The 5,600-nt window shown below is 47.6% G+C and overlaps 1 protein-coding gene across 3 annotated transcripts in view; it reads left to right on the top strand.

Moving 5' to 3' along the window:
- UBR3 (ubiquitin protein ligase E3 component n-recognin 3) overlaps positions 1-5,600 on the top strand; it is a 128,538-nt gene that overhangs the window by 1,081 nt on the left and 121,857 nt on the right. The gene's annotated exons all lie outside the window — the stretch shown is intronic.

The following is a 5,600-nucleotide window of genomic DNA, read 5'->3' as shown; positions in this document are numbered from 1 at the left end:
CTGGTGATCCGTGCGCACGCCGAGCCCACAGGAGATGCATGGGCTGTGCCAATCTTGGCCGCCCCCAGAAGCATGAGTCGAAAGGGAAAGGGAGGTTTGCTGTTGGGTTTATGGGTTTGGAGGAGCGGTACAGTTTCATGCGGTGTTGACTTCCGCCTGGACCCCAAGAGGAGCAAATAAACGACGATAGTGATGGGGGTGATCCTTCTCGGCTTCACCCAGAAGGGTGTGCTCTGAGAAGATCCATCCTTGGATGTCAGAGGTTGTGAAGAACTGTTCTATGTGGAAGTTTGGGGGTTTTTTTTTACATCACTGCTGCTTTTTGATTTGGGAAGAAATGTACAGACATCAATGCACTGTGTGACAGAGTAGTTATAGAAAGGTAAAGTTATCCCCTGTGCAAGCACCGGGTCATGTCTGACCCTTGGGGTGACGCCCTCTAGCGTTTTCTTGGCAGACTCAATACGGGGTGGTTTGCCAGTGCCTTCCCCAGTCATTACCGTTTACCCCCCAGCAGCAAGCTGGGTACTCATTTTACCGACCTCGGAAGGATGGAAGGCTGAGTCAACCTTGAGCCGGCTGCTGGGATTGAACTCCCAGCCTCATGGGCAGAGCTTCAAACACCATGTCTGCTGCCTTACCACTCTGCGCCACTCTTGTTATAGGGTAGGTCATGGCCTTGACTACGCATCCTTCATGTACTATGAGAGGTGGGCCTTATGGTGCTGTATGTGTACGCACGTGTCTAAAAACCGTGCAGGAATTAGAAAAACAGGCACTGAAGAATGAAAAGGGATTTGTCCCTTTTGGGGGGAAGGGAGGTAATTAGGTGTGGGAAAGTCTAAGGAGAAAAAAACAGAGGGGTGAATCACCACGGAACACTTACCTAGGACCATAGACTTTTAAATCCTCTTTGTCCACTTTAGCATGTACTGGTTTATGTAAGAGTCAGAGTTAGGAGTGGCTACTGATTAATTATCTTCTATTTATGCCTGCGAAAACTGCATTACTCACTTACCACTCTTTTAGCTTTTGCTGTGTGGGTGTGTATGTGTGTGGTAGGTCATGTAGGAGCAGACTGAGCTATAGGTTGCAGGAGTTTGCAGCCAGTCCTTACAGCTATTCCCTTTTAGTTTCACTTTCTGGAGGCCCCAGTGGTTCTTGCTCTGGGTGTGGCCAAAAGAAAAAAACTGAAATGCTTTGTTTTGTTCAGTGTTTAATAGTTTATTTTGGCCATGTGTGCATGGGCCAGACAGGCACACAGGTAGAGTGAGCGGTTGACCGTGTGCTTGTGTGCATGTATACCCAAGAACAGGGGTAGTCAAACTGCGGCCCTCCAGATGTCCATGGACTACAATTCCCAGGAGCTCCCTGCCAGCGAACGCTGGCAGGGGGCTCCTGGGAATTGTAGTCCATGGACATCTGGAGGGCCGCAGTTTAACTACCCCTGCCCAAGAAGATACTGATACAGGGTACTGTGATTCTGCCCAGAGTGAATTCAGGAGCAGGTCTTGGGCTTGTATGTCTGTGGGATCGCACCATCATTTGAATGCAAGATTGCAAAGAAGTAGCCCTGTTAGTCTGTTGTTGCGAAATGAAACAAAAATCCAGCAGCACCTTAAAGACTAGCAACATTCATTTCAGTGTGAGCTTTCACAAGTTAGAACTCACTTCAGATATGCAAAAGGAAATTGTATAGGGAATTTTACTTAAGGGGAACCTTCCACCTGCGACAGGCTAAGCTACTAATGCCCTACCTCAGTGATCCCCAATCACTGGTCCGCAGCCCGGTGCCAGGCCACGAGAGCCTCGGCAGCAGACCGCGGCTCCCTCTCCCCGCCCCCCCCAGCGAGAAGTTCGCCAGACCGCAAGCAAATTGGCCGCTGAAGCAGCCAATTAGCTTGCGGCCCGGCAAGCTTCTTGCTGAGGGAAGAGGGGGAGAGGGAAGCGTGGCCGTTGGCATGCCGGGGGTGCAAATGCGCATGTGCGCTTTTGCCCTACGGGGGCAGAAACGTGCAGGCACGGCAATTTCACGCGTTTGCGCATGTGCAGAGCCATCGCACGTGCACGTTTGCGCCCCACTGGGAGCACAAATGCACATGCGTGGCAGGTCCATGCATGCGCGTTTGCGCAGGCTCCGAGTCGCCCTGTTCCCCCACCCTTGGCAGCAGTCCGCAACAGGAAAAAGGTTGCGGACTGCTGCCCTACCTGACCTCAGAACACCTAGCCACAGTGATCCAGGCAGCAGTCACCTCTAGGTTGGATTTCTGCAGCTTGCTCTATGCAGACCTACCCTTATACCTGATCCAGAAATTACAGCTCGTCCAGAATGCAGCAGCCAGGGTTCTCACGGGAACACCTTGGAGGGCCCACATCCAGCCTGTATTCCGACAGCTGCACTGGTTACCAGTTGAATATCAGGTCAAGCTTTAGGTTCTGGTAATCACTTTCAAGGCCATATATGGGTTGGGCCCTGAGGGACCGCTCATCTACCTATGCCCCCAAAGAGCTCTACACTCTGCAAACACCAACACACTGGTGATTCTTGGTCCCAGGAGGCTGTGGCCTTGACCAGGGCCAGGGTTTTCTCCATCCTGGCCCCTACCTCTCAGATGAGATCAAGACCCTGACAGATCTAAAGCAGTTCCTCAGGGCCTGCTAAGGGAGCTCTCCCACAAGCTTTTGGTCAAGGCCACTGAAGCAAGTCCACCAACCAGAGCCCAGAGGCCCCTCTCACCACCAGCTATGTCCCGCAGACGAAAGTGTCAAATCACAGTGCAGTAAACAATATACAATTGCTGAGTTATAATGTTAAAATATTAACACGTTAAATATCCTGTTATGAGTTCTACTGTTAGAAATGTTATATGTTCTCAATGATGACATTGGGGAGGAGTTCAGGCAGACTGTGAAGTCTTCCTTGCATCTTTCAAGGTTAAATTTAGGAGGTGAATGAGAGGTAGAAAGATGACATATGAATCCCATCATAAAGCTTCAAAACTTCTCAGTGACTCTGAAGCAGAATTAGTTGCAAATCAGAGAGGTCAGAGGTTTGAGCTGCTACATGAGGAGACAGGTTTAAGTGAAAATTAGCATACTGTTATATAGTCAGGTCAAACATGTTAAGAACAGCTGGTCACTGTTTCTATAAAGAGGGTTCTGAGAGCCATTAGCGTTGGTAATGAATAAGGAAATTCAAAGTCTCTGTTTAAGCCAGCATGCCATTTAATGCTTTGATAGAGTAAGGTGGGTTGCCATGTTGGTCTGAAGCAGAAGAACAAAGTTTGAGTCCAGTGGCACCTTGAGGACCAACAAAGTTTTATTCAAGGTACTAGCTTCAAAGCCCATTCATAAGGCTTTTCAATAGTACTGCTATAGCACTGAAGTGCTACATTGGTTTAGTGCTATAGCACTTAACTTAGAATGTTAAAAAAAAGTCAGCACATTATCACATGGCAAAAAAACAGTACATGAAAAAGCAGCATTGTAGAAAACACTATGGATAGTTTAAACAGAGCACACGACAATGATTCAGAAGTGCAACGAAGGGGTAGAAGAAGAAGAGTTGGCTCTTATATGCCACTTTTCTCTACCCAAAAGAGTCTCAAAGCATCTTATAGTCGCCTTCCCTTTCCTCTCCTTAAGAAAGCAGTTTCCCTCCAAAGCATCTCTACCATACTTTGCTAACCCAATGCCAGCGGGTTTGTATGAACAGGTAAATGATTATTCCAACAGCCAGTTACTAAAATGGGTCTGTCTTAAATTAGCAATCGATTACTGAAATGGAATACAGAGCTGTTTGAAAATGGCCACTGTGAATGAACACAGAATCTTCTATAGGAGCGTGTTCCAATGTCTAAAGCAGGGGTAGTCAATCTACCCTGCCAGCATTTGCTGGCAGGGGCTCATGGGAACTGTAGTCCATGGACATCTGGAGGCCGCAGTTTGACTACCCCTGGTCTAAAGGCCAAAGAAATCTTACGTTCAAATAACTTGGGATCTCTCAGTTCCCTTATGAAGGAGGAGTGCAAGGGAGGGGGAGGCTATAATGCATGCAAGCAGAAAGTTTGCTTAAGATCTCATCCTGGCTGGTGTCCTAAGACAAAGGAACATGTGAATGGGCCACATAAATAATTTCTGTCTTCAAATGTAAAAATAAATAAAGGTTTCCTTTTGTTCTACATGGAAATAATAAAAGAATGCATGAAAGTCTGAAGTATACATTGGCTACTGAGCCCAAATACTTGTGGTGGAAGAAAAACATTTGTAATTCATTATAAACAATACAAATGTGGAATTAAGACAAAAGGACATTTGAAGGGGGGCTTTAAGATGAATTGGGGTTGGTTAGTTGAAAGGTCTTGGACAAGGAATAGAGGAGATTTGATTTGGATTGAACAGACATTCCAGGAACATTGGGCTGGATAATCAGTGTTCCCCAAAGTCCCCCCCTTCCCACTGAGGGGGGCATTCTGCAAATCTTGGGGGACAGTTAGAACTTTGGGGGGGCAAATAGACATTTGTGGTTTTAGGAAGTACCTTCTTCCTCCATGTTTGCTGGCAGTCAGACCCCATTGCGAGATTTATTTCCCAGCTTCTAGATTTCTTCCCTGGTAGTGCTGTGTGTGGTCAAATCACAGCCTAATTATGGTGATACTCTTCCAAGGCATGAGACAAACAGAGGTAGTTTGCCTTTGTCTGCCCCTGTGTAGGAACCCTAGGCATCTTTGGAGGTTCCCCATCCAAGTACTAAAGCTTCTGAGATCTGATGGGATCAGGCTAGCCTGGGTCATCCGTCAAGGCAGATTCTCCCCTGGCCTTTTTAAAAGGGGGCACTCAGTAAAGAATCAGTCCAACAATGAAGTGTTGGCTGGTGGCCCTCAGAGCTATAATGATCTTGAATATTTGGCTAAATTTGAGTGTGTTGTGTGTACATGTACTTAGCTGTTCCACTATATATTTCTGGTAAGGCCTTGGAGGAGGAGCGTGTCTCATGGCTCAAGTGCCACTCAGCTCTTAATACCCACTCAGAACGGCTGTCCCGCCCCTGAGGGCCACCTCCTCCAAGTGGCTTGCTTGTCTGTCCAGCAGCCAGCCAATCGCCTTCCGTCCCCCACCCCTGATCACCAGCTCCTCTTTCCACTTCCCTCTGAGGCTTGGAGGCTGCAGATTCCTGCTGCGTGAGAGCTGCCTGCAGCATTTCCAGGTCCTGGGGGGGAGGGAGAGGCCATCTGCAGAGTTCTTCCACACACACCCCAATCTAGCACCCATTGCATTCCTGAATGCAATGGGCTTTGTCCCTAGTGTGTCTGTGTGTGCACACGTATATGTGTGTATACACACAGAACACAATATAAGTAAATAAACTTATATATAAGTAAAGTCTTCTCTGGGGTGCTGCTTTTATATCTTAATTTTGCTTGGGGTATGATTTCTGATGATGTTGCATACTTGGTGGGTAGTAGTGGGTTAAAGGTTAAGGACCACTAGGGTAGGTTGTCTCGGGAAACAGCTGATTGTGAGAAAACAGATGCAGATGGAAGGAGTATAATGCATGGCTTTCTGGAAGCATTTTGGCGAGAGATTCCTGCTCTTGCTGG

The sequence above is a fragment of the Paroedura picta genome, chromosome 2 (assembly GCF_049243985.1).
Source record: "Paroedura picta isolate Pp20150507F chromosome 2, Ppicta_v3.0, whole genome shotgun sequence".
Classification (NCBI taxonomy): domain Eukaryota; kingdom Metazoa; phylum Chordata; class Lepidosauria; order Squamata; family Gekkonidae; genus Paroedura; species Paroedura picta.
Note: the sequence above shows the minus strand (reverse complement) of the source record. Positions and strands in the feature narration are given on the sequence as shown.